Genomic DNA, 15,135 nt, shown 5'->3' on the forward strand with positions numbered 1-15,135 from the left:
ACGAGGTGGCAACAGCACATCTCCACACCTCAGTCCCTGCCTGGACTTTATTGTTTAAATCTGTTGTTTTCTTCACCAGAAGCACATCTGTGCCATTTTGCTTAATCAAATTAAGCACTTAGAGCAACTTTTCTGGAAATCGTGTAATTCATTTCCACAGACGACCCACGCATTGCGAGGACCAGCCCATATGCCACGGATTCAGCCTGAAAAGTTGGGACTGGAAGGGAAACCAGAGTTGGCTGTTTGTTTCGAGTGAAAACTATTTGATTTAAAGCTAATTGTGTTTTTTCCCTTGGTTTTTAAGTGTTACAAACATAACATCTGAACCGAGTCTTTTGTGATATGTTTTAATTGAAAACAATACTGTCCCAACATATTTACATTTTACACAGTTTACAACCTCACCTTTGCTTCCTCCTCCCCAGGCATAGTAAGTAGAATAATAAAAAAAATCGATTATTCGTTCACAGCTGCATAAAAGGCCAGTTATCAGGGCTGCGGGGATCGATTACTCTGGCCTTAAAAAAGCAGTATCTCTTTTGCCTTTAAGGAACTGGCTCCAGTCAGACTCTTGTCAACAGACAGCGAGAAAGCAAGGCTCACCGCGACCTGGACCCGATGACAGAAACGTGATTTTGCCTTAATCATTTAACTAATTTTAAAAGTTTTTTTCCCCCCCTCGGAGTATCCAGACCGAAATGAAGCCTCTCACACACGGTAAGCTGTCTTTTATATGACTTTTTTTTTTTTTTTTAAAGCAGTCCGTGAGTTTGTTGAGATTACGTGGGTCACGCACGGACTTTAAAAGTAATTTAGCACTTAGTTTTCGTCGTCCACATTTTTTTATTTATTATCAGTGCTCCTCTTTTGTCAGGTGTACGTTAGAAATGTCTAAAAGTGTGTCAGTGTACGTTGTTAGCATCTTGTCGTACCTGATTCACAAGACAAGCTGGTTTTTCCAGCTGTTGTTCATGCATAAAGCTGAAGAAGTGTGTTTTTAATGCAGGTAGCTCTCATGAATCCTCTTCAACATGTGCAACCAATACAACGAAGCTTTATAACTATTGTTATTTAACCAAATGGGTGTCAGCTGCACTCATTAAAAGCTGGAAATGATACCAGAGCTAGATAAACACCCATCATGTACGTCCCACATGTCTGAGTAGAGATGATGGACTGTGTTTTTCTGTATTTGACAATGTTTTGGTCTTTTTCTTTCTAACAGAGTGTTTCTCAGAAGCCCACTGAGCACCTCGGACATGTGAAACTTGACTCTGCTGCAGGCAGATGCAAGTCCCAGGCTGGATTGAATGGCACTGAGGATACAAGGTAAGCACTTAGCCAGTAAATTTGAACTCATTATTGATCCGTTTCCTGAGCTACAAATGACCTGAGTGGGGTCAAAGTCGAGAGAGTCGGAGAGGGAGACGGAGAAAACAAAGCAGAGGGCAGGAAAGAGAAGTGATCATAAGCTCTGACCGGAACAGGCTTTCCGATGGCTGGTCGACCAGAAGCTTGTGTTGCTTTGTTTCACAGGACAAACATTACTGATGCTTACAGGGGCCTGTTGGTGCAGTTTTAGATCATATTTTCACTTAAAGGCTCACAAGCAAAGGCCTTGCAGGCCTAAAGGTGATCGCAGCAAGGTGTTGTACAGGTTTCTCTGCATGTAGTACCTCCTGAGACATTTGCATGTTTGTTGAACTGTTTCCTATTAGCGCTGTCTCGTATCTAATCGGTTTGCTTCAATAAGTGTTTTTCATTCACTCATTGCCCTTCTATTGTGCAAGTCTTGTGAATGATGTGACATCATTGTTGTCCTGATATCAACTTTCTAAATCAAAATATTGAAGATATTTTAATGTTTAGTTCAGCAGTTGCGCTGTTGGTGGATCTGATTTTCATATCTGGTGATACAGCTTTGTAATAAAATTAAACCACAGCTTGGACAGGAAAACTAAAGCTAGTTTCATAGTATTTTTTGACTCTATGGTGTCATACCTGAACCTGGATCAGTCAGGACACACATTTCTGGGATTTTGTCCTTTATATATATTGGTCTTTTTTATTACAATTTTATTCATGTTCATAAACACAAATAAAATTCCACAATAGTAAATTTTCTGAAAACAAAAATACATGCTTGTCTGTCAGAAATGCAAAATGGAAATATTTGTTGAAAATGGCTGAAAGGGGGAAAAAATGTAAATGAACAAGAAGGGGAGAGAGGGTCAATGCATACATCGTCACTGTAAATATAAGACTAAGACTCAGCTTGCTGTAACTGTTTATGTCTGGATAATATATCTTCCTGGAAATGTGTAAGAAAAAATATCCATATATTTTCCAAAAATATTTAAAAACTGAAATGGAATAAGAAAACATTATAATTAAAGAAACAATAAATATGCCAGGGTCCCACTGATGCGAATCAGGAACTGTGATAGAAAGTATCAGCACTTAGATTACTAGAGATGCACTGATGTCACATTTTTTCAAATTGATTACAAGTATTTTGAGTACTTGCTAATACTGAGTATGAATATGAGTAAATAAATCACATGACAGTTTACTGGTAAGGAGTGCGGCCCACAGTGCCAGATGGAATAGTTGCGTGGTTACTAGTGTGATCTATCATATGATTCATCCTGCAATCATCCAACACATGTAAGACAGGAAAGCTGTCAGAATCTTCTTTAATAAGGAGGAGAAAAGTGTTTTTTTGTTGGATAATGTTTGCAGGCCTTAATTAGCTTTTCTTGCCAAGATAATGCCAAATTCAAATGTTTAAAATAGTACCCCATAATAACTTTGTTCCTCGATGCCCAATAACAATAATTTGAAACTTAAGGCTTAAAAACTAGAAGAAGCATCAAAATAAGGGATTTTTAGTGGATTCAGTTCACTGGTGTAACAAAAACACCCACATGCCCAAAACCAGTTTCTCTCAGTGAGATAATGCCACATTCAGATTTATTAATATGGAATGAGTAATAACTTTGTTTATCCATCTATCCATTGTCTTAACCGCTTGTTACAATCATAGACTGTATATAGAGAGATGAACGTAGCCCCCCTGACGTCACCCATAGGTTTCTGAAGAGCTGAATTGAAGCTTGGTGGGCGATTCCTCCCATCACCATCTTGGCAGAGGCATGCGTGTCGTCTCGCCCGGAAAATACATATATGGGCAAAGAGGTGGAGCTGAGAGGGGCTGTGAGCGTCATGGTGGATGATTGACATCGAGCGAACTCCGAGCTGCCTGTAGCTAAAAACTAACCGAGCTAACCCTGAGATAACAGGAGCTAACAAGCTAACAGAGGTAAGCGGGCTAAAGCTAAGTCACGTTGGAACTGTTGAAGCCGGAGATTGGTACCTGTCAATCAAAAGGACACGCCACTAAATATGCCGAACTTTGAGATTAAATTACTTTTAAATGGCGAGTTAGAAAAAAATTCACTCCTCCCACAGTTGTCAAGAAGGTAAACCTGATCTATTAAACCGAAAATGGATTTTTGTACCAGGCTGTAAACATGTTTATTTCTGCCGTGAAGTTGGCCTTTTTAACATGGGAGTCTATGGGGATTTGCTCTGTTTTGCAACCCCTAGTGGATGAGTGTGGAACTGCAGTTTTATGCACTTCCGCACGTTTAACTGCTTGATGTTGCCGCTTGGTTCCAATTAAGGGTCGTAGGGAAGCTCCAGCCTATCCCTGCTATCATTGGCTGAGAGGCAGGTTCACCCTGATAGGTCGCCAGTCCATTACAAGGCCAGCATTCATGCTTACAATCCTAGAGACAATTTAGAGTAGCCAGTTAACATAACAGGCATGTCTTTGGACGGTGGGAGGAAACTGGAGTACCTGGAGAGAAACCATGCATACATGGGGAGAGCATAACGTTGTCTATACCTATTTTTTTTTTTTTTTTTTTTTTTTTTACAAACTCTTTAATTCCACAGATTTTCAGTGTTCATCCGATTGTGAGGTATCAAAACATCTTTTCTGCCAGTCATGATTATTAGTCATGATTCTCTGACTATATATAAGATAAATGATGTTCTTACTGGGAACAGTAGTGATTAGTGGCAAAGATTACAAGATCTTTTCTTTTTCACTGCCGATTAATTTCTATGAAAAAGACAAACACGAAGCTTACTTCTCCACTAAATTGTCTTTGCTGGCCTCATTATTATGAATGTTTATTGTCAGTTATATAAGAAAGTAATGTAATATAATTTCAAGTTTAAGGTCTGGCATTGTTAACAGTTGTCAAAAGGTTGAATTTATTTTGGTTTCTTCTTTGAAAAGGTTTTCTCTTTCTCTTAAATGGAGACCGATGAAGGTGTCGTTTGAGGAAAAAGCAAAACAAGGCTGTAACTCTTGTGAAAGACAGATGGAGGTTTTTCAGTTGGAGCAGCAGGTGCAGTGAAAGAAGATATCACACTGATCTAACACATCCGCACAGTCACCAGCATATCTAAATGATCTGAAGTAGGATTGTCATTTTCTTTCCTCTGTCAGGAGGTTTAAAAATAAACACAATAAATGGTCATCACCAGCATCTGAGTGGATCCATTACGAATTGGTTAAAATTCAGTGTAAAAAAAATCCATCCAGACTTATAACACAGTTGAATTTAAGAGGTTCTTCTTTGCAAACCAAATATTTTTCTGTTCTTCAATGCAGTTAAACAGGTAGCAGCAGATTTCTTGTTTTTTTTCCTTTAAGGGAGTGTGTCATTTTAATCTAGACTGTGACACACTGGAAACCTGTGCTGCTTATCATATTCAGTGTACTGACGCACACCCCTGTTGACTGTACACCTGTTCATAGCTTTAACCGGCTTTGTGGCGCTCCAATCGCTCCTCAGGTCCAAACTATTTTTATTCAGTTGGTTTTTAGTCAAGAGGTTTAGAAGATTTTCACCCACACCAGCTGAGATGAAGACATTGTTTAATGTTTGGTGAAAAGAAAAAGTGTAACAAAGTACTTGGTGAAGGATGGTGATGTAGCATTAAAATGTAGTGTTTTACCTGAATGGATTAAAAAAAAAAAGATGGCTTCTAGTTTTTATATGGAAAGCCTTTTCTCTGCTGTGATTGGTTTTTTATGCCAGATTTAGATCTGCTCGATAGGAGACTTGTCATATGCTAAAGGCCTTTAAGCTTGTCGTGGTTTCCAGGCTCCTGACTCATGGCTTAGATGGATTATAAGTGATTTAAAAAAAACCTCCACTTCTAACAGCATGACATTTTAGACAGAGAAGGTTGATTAAGGGGTGTTTACTTTCAGCATATTGTTGTTATAATATACAAGACAGATTTTTTTTTTAATATAAATAATTGAAGTTGTGTGTGGTGACCTGGTTAGAGTGGGGGTTAATTTATTGAAGTCAACTCAACTTATTATTTGAAATGTGCTTCAAGTAGCAGATTACACAAGATTTATCTTCTATCTGTGCCTTTTTGTTCATGTAAAACAATGTAAAGTGGAACTGAACATGACATGAACAAATAAATAAATAAATATAAAATATAAATATATATAATTACTAAGATAAAATTTTTTATTTACACTTATGCAAATCTTAACATGTTTCTTGGATTATCAATTCTGAGAGAGGACAGAGAGCCTCCAGTATTGCTGTCCTGCATCGACAAGCTGCAAAAATACTGAACTCTTGAACTGGCACAATCTACAGCAGTGTGACCTATAGACAGATGTTTAAAACAACATAGCCAGCAGACACATTTACTTTGTACAATGCAACTAACAAACAGAATCTTGATTCTGAATCTGCAAACTGGAGAAAATGTGAAACTGGGAGCTGTAACAATTTCTGCTGTAGAAGAAACCCTGAGCCAGGTTCTGCCGGAGGTTTTCTTCTTGTTAAAGGGGAGTTTTTTCCTTCCCACTGTCACCGTATGCATGCTCAGGATGGGGGATTGGATCGAAATCATGACTCGATGCAATCAGTTGGTTTCTATTATAGGATATGTATGAATTGGCTCGAAATGATATGTATGTTGATTCGTGTATGTAAAGTGCCCTGTGACAACATTGTTGTGAAGTGGTGCTATACAAATAAAGTTTAATTGAATTAAAAAGAAATAGTGCCATGATGCAGCTCGCGGTGTGGAAATGCATGGAATATACTTGATGTATCCTGTAAAAATCCTACAAAATAGCCATCAGAAGAAACACAGCACTGGATCTATCATCTGACAGTGGTTTGGGTTTTGCAAAAAAGACACTCAACAAACACGATTATCTACTAAATATGCTGTCAAACTGTGAATGGCATAAATTTGTTTCACCACCTGAAATGCCATCCTCTACAATACAAAGTCTCAAGCTCGGCATGGCAACATCTTCACCCGCACCAAGGAAAGTAATCAGCTATAAACCAAATTATTCCTGCTTCTTCGCTTGCAAAGTCTATCACATGCTACGAAAATGTCCGAAATGAAAAGAGATGACAGCTGCAGTAAGAAAATACATTGCCAAAGACAGGAATGCAGTCGATGTTGTTGAAAAGTTTAATTCTTTTAAGACACTTGGTCCAAAATATGATTTGCCTGTTTTAAAATTCTTTGCAGGGGAAGTGAGAGCAGATTATTGAGATTCATTTAAAAGAACGCAATATCAGTTTAAAGTAGGTTAGTTAGCAAAGGAGTCTCCATCCAGCCATCTGGTTAGTTAGTTAGTTAGTTAGTTAGTTATTTTCTACGGCTTATCCAGGGTCGGGTCGCGGGGGCAGCAGCTTAAGCAGGGAAGCCCAGACTTCCCTCTCTCCAGCCTCATTTGCCAACTTTGCGGGGAGGATTCCAAGGTGTTCCTAGGCCAGCCGAGAGATATAATCCCTCCAGCGGGTCCCGGGTCTTCCCCGGGGTCTCCTCCTTGAGGGACATGCCACACCAATCCGCCTGTCGATGTCACGCTCCATCCTTCCCTCTCTCGTGAACAAGACCCAGAGATATTTAAACTCCTCCACTTGAGGCAGGACCTGACTCCTGACCCGGAGAGGGCAATCCACCCTATTCCTGCTGAGGACCATGGTCTCAGATTTGGAGGTGCTGATTCTCATCCCAGCCGCTTCACACTCTGCTAATCGCTCAAACGAGAGCTGGAGATCACAACCAGATGAAGCCAACAGGACCACATCATCCGCAAAAAGCAGAGACCCAATCCTGAGGTCACCAAACCGGATCCCCTCAACACCTCGGGTGCGCCTAGAAATTCTGTCCATATAAGTTATGAACAGAATCTGATAAAGGGCAGCCTTGGTGGAGTCCAACCCTCACCAGAAACGAATCCGACTTACTGCCGGCAATGTGGACCAAGCTCTGACACCTGTCGTACAGGGACCGGACAGCTCGCACAAAGGGGTCCGGTACTCCATACTCCTGTAGAACCTCCCACAGGAGTCCCCGGGGGACACCGTCGAATGCCTTCTCCAGGTCCACAAAGCACATGTAGACTGGTTGGGCAAACTCCCATGCCCCCTCCAGGACCCCAAAGAGGGTATGGAGCTGGTCCACTGTTTCGTGACCAGGACGAAAACCACACTGCTCCTCCTCAATCAGAGATTTGTCTGTCTGATGGACCCTCCACTCCAGGACCCCTGAATAGACCTTACAGGGAAGGCTAAGGACTGTGAATCCCCTGTAGTTGGAGCACATCCTCCGGTCCCCCTTTTTAAAAAGGGGGACCACCACCCCAGTCTGCCAGTCCAGAGGCACTGTCCCCGATGTCCACGCGATGAGTTTTGGACCTCTATATTTCCAGCCTCTGTAATGTAAAATACTGTATCTGTGTTAAATGGACACCAGGTATCAATAAGTCTTCCATTCAGCTCTAAGCATGTCAAGTTCATAGCAAAAACAACAGGAAGCCATGACATCCCTCCCTGTTCAGTGGCATGCAAGCTCAACGTGTCTGGAAGGATTATTTTGGTACAATAAAAATCTGTGTGATTGCTCTGCAAGGGTGTGTATGATAAAATTTTGGGGACTGTTTTGAATGCACCAATAAGGTTTACCAGCATATGCTTACCTGCAGACTTGGTGAAAGGCAGGACAGCAAAGCTTTTTTATTTATATATCTGCAGGATTTTCCAGCACAGAGATGGTGCCTCAGGCTGTACATGTTGACAGTGTTGATGAAGATGTTCAGTCTTTTATAGACATCTTTATACTTTTATAAATAAAGATGTCTGGTTCACTAAATGTATAGCCCATTTCAAACCACCAACAGTCTTTATAACAGTGTAAGCCCAGCCTTTTGTCACATAAACCTTGTGGTTTATCAGAGCAATGTCCAAACTTTATTGGTCTTGCGGTGGTGTGTCTTTTTTTGTAGACTTTTAGAGATAAATGTGATGTTTTTCAGTAAGATATTGTTAGTACAAAGGCCACACTATCATTTGCAGAGAAACACATTGAGATAAATTTCTATTTCGACATAAACCTGTTTGCAAGAACACAAGTTAAAGCTTTAAGTCTGAGCTGAAGCTCATTATTCTGTCCTTGTTCCTGCAGCTGCCAGAAACAACACTATTGTTGTACACAGGCTGCTGACCATTACCGAGACGTCACTGCCAGCTTGCAGTGAATTTCAGACCTTTACAGGTGCTGCTTTTCCTGTGCACCAGCAGCAGTTGTCTCACTCCTGTCATCATAAATGACTTGTTACCAGCAGGAACAGACCGATGCAAGGTGGGAGGTGTGGAGGTATAAATATAGACCGCCTATAAATGAAGCTTCTGATTTTCTCACTTGAAACTGAGACATAATTCACTAAACTGCTGTGCATCTGCAGGCTTAAATGTCTTTGGCATCAGTCAGTTCATTTTCCGTTTTTGATTTGAGCCAGCGTAGCCATCTTTTATGACACCAAAGCCACTCTTTTTCAGTTTCATGCAGTCATTCACCATTTCATGCTCCGATGAGCTGCTCTCACACTCGACAACAATGTGGTCTTTTGTCATAACAGCCAGAGAAATGCTTCAGCCTATTCCTTTCACTTTGTCAGGCGCTGATAGCAGCAGTGATTTTATATTAGATTTTGGTTGGTTCCCTGTAGGTTCTTCGTTGTTAACTAACAGCTTGTCTTTCAGTCTGTCAGTGCATCTGATCTTGGAAAGTAAATCTTTCGTTTCTGTCTTCCTTGTGTTCATTACATTCATTTTTTACTGTCATTGTGGAGTTGCTTCTCTGTGTGTTGTCTCGTGGGACTGCGAGGGTTGCTGTTGTGGAACTGAATTAGGGGAAGAACCGTTTGAGACAATTTCACAAATATGTTGCAGATTTTCTTTAAATGTCCGTATTTGAGGAAACTGATGAATGTAGTATTTTATCAGGCAGGGCCTTGGAACTATTTGGTAAAACAAAAGGGTCTTTGTGGAGGTAAATCAGGAAGTTGGCCTTGTGCTCTCCAGAGTTTGACCAGATGTGGTTTAATGGGTAGATGATTTCCTCAAAGTCACTATTCCTCACTTGCAGAACATCCACTTTGGCCATGGCTTATTTCAGGATGGATCTTTTAGTAGATAACATTGAAGATTGAAGATGAGACAGCTGAGCTTCTTCAAAGTCTTGAGGAAATTGACCTCATGATTATTCAACCACTTCTCAGAGCTATAAACCATGACTAAACCAAGTTTTTGGGTTGAAGGATTAAAAACAAGCTCTTCTTTTCCATGTTAGCTTCAATGTGGAACATGTCACAAGGCAGCTGGATTACTGCAAGATTTGTCACCAGGAATCCATATTGTCAGTATCTAACTACAGTTAATGTCGCGTAGTAACAGAAACATGCATGTTTATGGTAAAACAGCAAAAACCATGGAAGGATGCTTGTCTGGGAAGATAAACAGGGAGAAGAGGCTGATTTGTGCCAAATGACTCAAGAACTGGACTGGAAATCTGTAGCAGCCGGTCTGATGGAGTGATGAGTCCTTCCAGAACCCAGACTTCAGCATTAATGGAGTAATTTGGGATCAACTCGAGAGAGAGTATGGAACAGAAGGCAGGCAACATCTGAACAACTGCTTTGGAAAGTCCTTTAGGAAGTCTGGAGAAGCACTCTGGTGGTAGTCGGAGCTCTTGATCCAGCTCACCAAGCTTCTGTAACTGTAGCAGGGCTGCAGATCTCTGATCTGTCATTACTGCAGCCAAAGCATTCATCCAAAAGTAATGAGGGTTTGTTGATGTGCTTCAGAAGTTAAGTGACGAGTGCATTATTTAACACAAACACGAGTTTGGGTCAATGATGTGACGGGGTGTGAAACAGAAGCAAACGGTATTAATTACACTCCAAATGGCTTTTTAGTGAGTTAAAGCAAGTGTTTTCTCTGGGTAGCTGTGTGTAAAGTCAGGGCCGCTTTGTTAGAAAACACTGTTCCACAGTGTCATTCCCCCCCCCCCCCCCCTCCTTTCTTAAACTAGGCTTCTTTTTAAACTTTATAGTCTTGGTCCATGCCGTGTCACATGCTTGTCACGAGTCACTGTTGTAATCCACAACAGCTAAGCTGTTGCAAGCAATAATTGAGCAATGCAGCTATTTTGATTACAATAAGTGATAAATCCTGAAAAACAAATGCAGCTGTAATTTCAGCCTTCTTGGCTCATGTTTTTAAAGCATAGACATTCATTTATATTTATATTTAGAGACAACCATACTACTAAAACACACCCCAGCCACAACAAAACTGCCAGTCTTACCTGCTTCATGGTAAGGTAAAACTTACAAACTGAAGGTAATGATGTTAAACTGATGTGAAAAATAATAGCTAAATCTTTTAAAATGATGTTACATACATAAAACTTCTCAAAAAGATAAAGTTTAAACCCTCCTTTATTTGGTGACTGAAGACTGTTGAATATCATTTACCATTATTTAAATTAGACATCAACTTGTTTCTAGCTTTAAAATTAGAAAACAGCAAAAAGGAATAAATATCCCTCCAGGTGGATTTTACAGTAACAAAAATGAATGAATACCAGGAATAGTGTCCAGGTGCTATGCTTGCCTAAATCACCAACAACAGTACAGCTATATGTTTTAGGACTCTGCTGCTGGTAGAGGATTTCTGGCAGGTAGTTGATACTCATAATGATCTCACTGTCCAACATTTCAGTCTCTGCCTGTGCCACCAGTTTGTCAGCATTCTTGAACTGGTACAGTTCTGCTGGGCTGCCCATGTTTATTTGTCTCCGGAACATCTGAAATCTGAAAAGACTTTGTTAAATGCTTGTCAAACAGGCTCGCTCATGTACAAAATCACACTCAACACACCTTTGTTTTGCTCTTTCAGCAAGCTATATACATCATCATATTACTCTAGTTGCAGAGATAAATTTAGAGAATTAAACCATGAAGAGGTCACACATGGTTTCATGAAAAAAAATCTTGCGTAACATAAAAAATTAAGAAAAGTGTCTGTTGGACTGAGATCTGGTGGCAGTGGAGGCCATTGAAGGACAGTGAACTCATTGTCATGTTCAAGAAAGCAGTTTGAGATGATCTGAACAGTAGCACGTTGCATCATCCTGCTGGGAGTTTCCATCAGAACACGGTACACTGTGGTCATACAGGGATGGACATGGTCAGCATTATTACTCAGATGGGCTGTGGAGGTTAAACCATTACATCGCCATCAGTCTGATCCTTTGGTCCAAGCCAGAATGGATCCTAGCTCTTGTGATAATTCTACCAAATTCTGACCTCAGCATCTGAATGTGCAGCTGAAATGGAGGCTCATCTTACCAGACAAAGTTTTTACATTGTCCGGTTTTGGTGATTCTGTGAATTGTAGCCTCAGTTTCCTGTTTTTATGCAACAGGAATGACACCTGGTGAGTTGGATGCATCGACTGTATACAGAGATGGACGTAGCCTCCGTGACGTGCCAGGAAAATACACATGTGGGCAAAGAGGTGGAGCTGAGAGGGGGGCTGTGAGCGTCATGGTGGATGATTGTCATCTAGCGAACTCTGAGCTGCCTGTAGCTAAGAGCTAACCGAGCTAACAGATAACAGGAGATAACAGAAGCTAACCACCTAACAGAAGGAAGCGGGCTAAAACTAAGTTACTTTGTTAACCGGCTAAAAACCGCAGTTGTTCTACATTCTTCCTACTTGAAGCCGGAGATTGGTACCTGTCAATCAAAAGGACACACCACTAAATATGCCAAACTTCGAGATTAAATTACTTTTAAACAGGTGAGTTAGAAAAAAATTCACTCCTCCCACAGTTGTCATGAAGATAAACCTGATCTATTAAACCGAAAATGGATTTTTGTACCAGGCTGTAAACGTGTTTATTTCTGCCGTGAAGTTGGTCTTTTCAACTTGGGAGTCTATGGGGATTTGCTCTATTGTGGAGCCAGCCCCTAGCGGATGAAGGGGAAACTGCAGTTTTATGCACTTCTGCATAGGTTTCACTTTTTACCGCCAAAGTCTCCGTCCATCTTTCTCATACAGTCTATGGTTGGATGTGTTGCTTGTTCAGAGATGCTATTCTGCAAATTTTGGTTGGAACTAGTGGTTATTTGACTTCATGATGTTTTTCTCATCTCCAACCAGTCTGCTTGCTCTCTTATGACCTCTGCCATTAACAAACTTTTTTTTTTCTCCGTTGGTCGAGACAACTGCTGCTCACTGCATATTTTCTCTTTTTTTTGACGATTCTCTGTAAACCCTAGAGATAGTGTGTTTGATAATCCCAGTCGATCAGCAGTTTCTGAAATCCTCAGACCAACAACCATGCCATGTTCAAAGTAACTTAAATCCTCTCTCTTCCTCATTGACATGATATTTGAGATTCTCTGAGGGAGATGGCATGTGCTGTTGTATTGGCAAAATGCAGCCGCCTGGGTAGAAATATCCTCATAGTGAGTCACTGAAAACACTGTTAGCCAGATCACGTAAATTTAGGCTTTATGAGCTGTGAAGTGGTGAGGTCCACCTGCTAATTCATCCTTATATGTTGTTATACAAACTTCTACATTAATTTTTTTAAATGCACTTTACAGTATTATTCTTCTAAAAAAAAAAAAAAAAAAGTAATCAGGGCTTCATATTAAATCCAGCTTTGTTCAACTCCAACAGTAGTGGATTCAGTTTATTTGGCATCATATTTGCATCAGGTACCTGAAAGGATATTAGTCTGCTTGTACTGGTATCTTTCCTGTACATCATAAAAGGGTGTTGCTCGAAACCTAATGGGGTGTAAAAGTTACTGTTGTAAGACGTAGTTTAATTAAGCACACAATGCTCACTATCCACCAGACAATCACACACCAGCTGGCTGACACCAGACCCATAACAGACTGTGGTTAAAGCCTCATCTACATAGCTTTAACCTCAATGTGGTGGCCAGCGCTAGAGCCATAGATGCCCAGCTCTTCACTTCCCTTTCCTCCTTCCCACTGAACAAGGGTTCAAAGGATGGTCAAGGAGTCTGTATTAAACTACCCCTCCTCCATCCATCCACCCCCAAATAGAGCTCATTTAACCACAGTTTTTGAGAAGAAGTGATGATGAGCCATGTTTTTCAAGCCTGCTGTCATTGCTACTACAATACGCTGCAGGACAGAGGTGTCGTAATGACACAAGACATGAGGAAAGGTTTCTCTCCTTCCTGTCAGTTACTGTTGTGGCTTCAGTCAGACTAAGTGTGATTCGGAGAGCGAAAAGGGTTATAGTGGAGCACTGACTCATTTTGCTGCGAGAACTGTGGTCATGTTGGAGGCCAAAGGTTTCTTCATAAACATGAGGTTCATGTTCCATGATGTTGAAAGACCTGTTATTCCATATGTTCACTGGATAAAGAGATGGTTGGGCTCAGGATTTCTTTTTCTTTTTGTGACACTATGAAACAGAAAAACATACGAACACTTGGTGTTATAACTGATTTAACATGTACTTCTACAGGCCTGTCACTTAGCTTTTACAACTTGTCTTTAATTATTGCCTTACTGGTGTGAAACCATGGGTACCACTGGTTCCTGACTTTAATGATAAAGGTGTCAGTCTGCAGTCTGCATTTTGTATGGAAATATGTTTTCTACCAACTCTTCTTATCATGGTCTCTTCACTCTACATGTTTTGCTTCATCTACTTGTTTTTTATTTACTTCTGAAAATTCTACATCTACTCATACTACAACTAGTTCTTCATCACCTTTTTCAGCTGCTACTACCAGTTCTTTGTCATCATATTACTTAGAATAAACCTTTATATGGCAGATTTCATGTGATACTTTTGTGACTTTCTTCTCACCATTGATGACTGCAACTTTAGAAGTTGTACAATGTAAGCTAGGCCTTTGTGAGTGGAAACATGACTGCTCATATGGCTCGCCTGTTGTTGTAATTATCATTATTAGTGTAAATGTTAAGATTGCATTCTGCGCTGTTCTTTAAGTCTGTATAATAACAGGACTTCTCATTGTCATTAGTTACCATTTATTAGTACATCAGCGCTAAATTGATCTGTTGAAAGCTGCAAATAAAAAACCAAATGACCTTTCCATGGACTGGTTTTTGAAGCAAACAAACAAACAAACTAGGCTATGTGGTGTAGAGCTGTGACCATATGCTTTAGTCCCGATTCGATTCCAGTTTTTTTGTGGTGCCTATTTAATTTCAATTGCAATTCTCACAATTGTTCAATATTGCTGATTTTTGTAGACTAGAAACAAACAAAAAAATGGACAAAACCTTTTTTACAAGTCATTTTTATTCATTGAAATTAGGAAAAAACAACACATTACCCAGATCATCATTCTGCTGTTATAATGCTCAAGAAGACGACAAGTAAAAAGACCAATAAAAACTATAAAAATGACAAAAAATTTATAATGGATTATTTTGATTTTCTTTGGGAAAAAAAATAGATTTTTAAAAAGAAATCTTTTAAAATTGTGAAGTTGAAAATCCCGATATTTGATCCGATTTCCCACCCCTGGTGTGATGTCAACAGACTGTGGTGCTGTAAGTTACTTGGCTCTTAGTTGGAACTTTTTTAAGGGGAAGTAATTGACCTTATGAGAAGCAAAGCTTAAGGAGAAAAATCACAACATTGTTGAACATGTTGAACACAAGGAAAGTGATGACGGCTCCTCCAA

The 15,135-nt window shown here is 40.1% G+C and overlaps 1 protein-coding gene across 1 annotated transcript in view; it reads left to right on the forward strand.

The window, feature by feature from the left end:
• Positions 1-619: 619 nt before the first annotated feature.
• Positions 620-15,135, forward strand: part of LOC306754256 (testis-expressed protein 2-like) — a 28,778-nt gene continuing 14,262 nt past the window's right edge. The window contains exons 1-2 of the mRNA XM_079238198.1: positions 620-720; positions 1,229-1,332. The gene's annotated coding sequence lies outside the window, so the exon portion shown is untranslated. The remainder of the gene's footprint in view (positions 721-1,228; positions 1,333-15,135) is intronic.

Source organism: Telmatherina bonti, assembly GCF_933228915.1.
Source record: "Telmatherina bonti genome assembly, chromosome: 3".
NCBI classification, from domain to species: Eukaryota; Metazoa; Chordata; class Actinopteri; order Atheriniformes; family Telmatherinidae; genus Telmatherina; species Telmatherina bonti.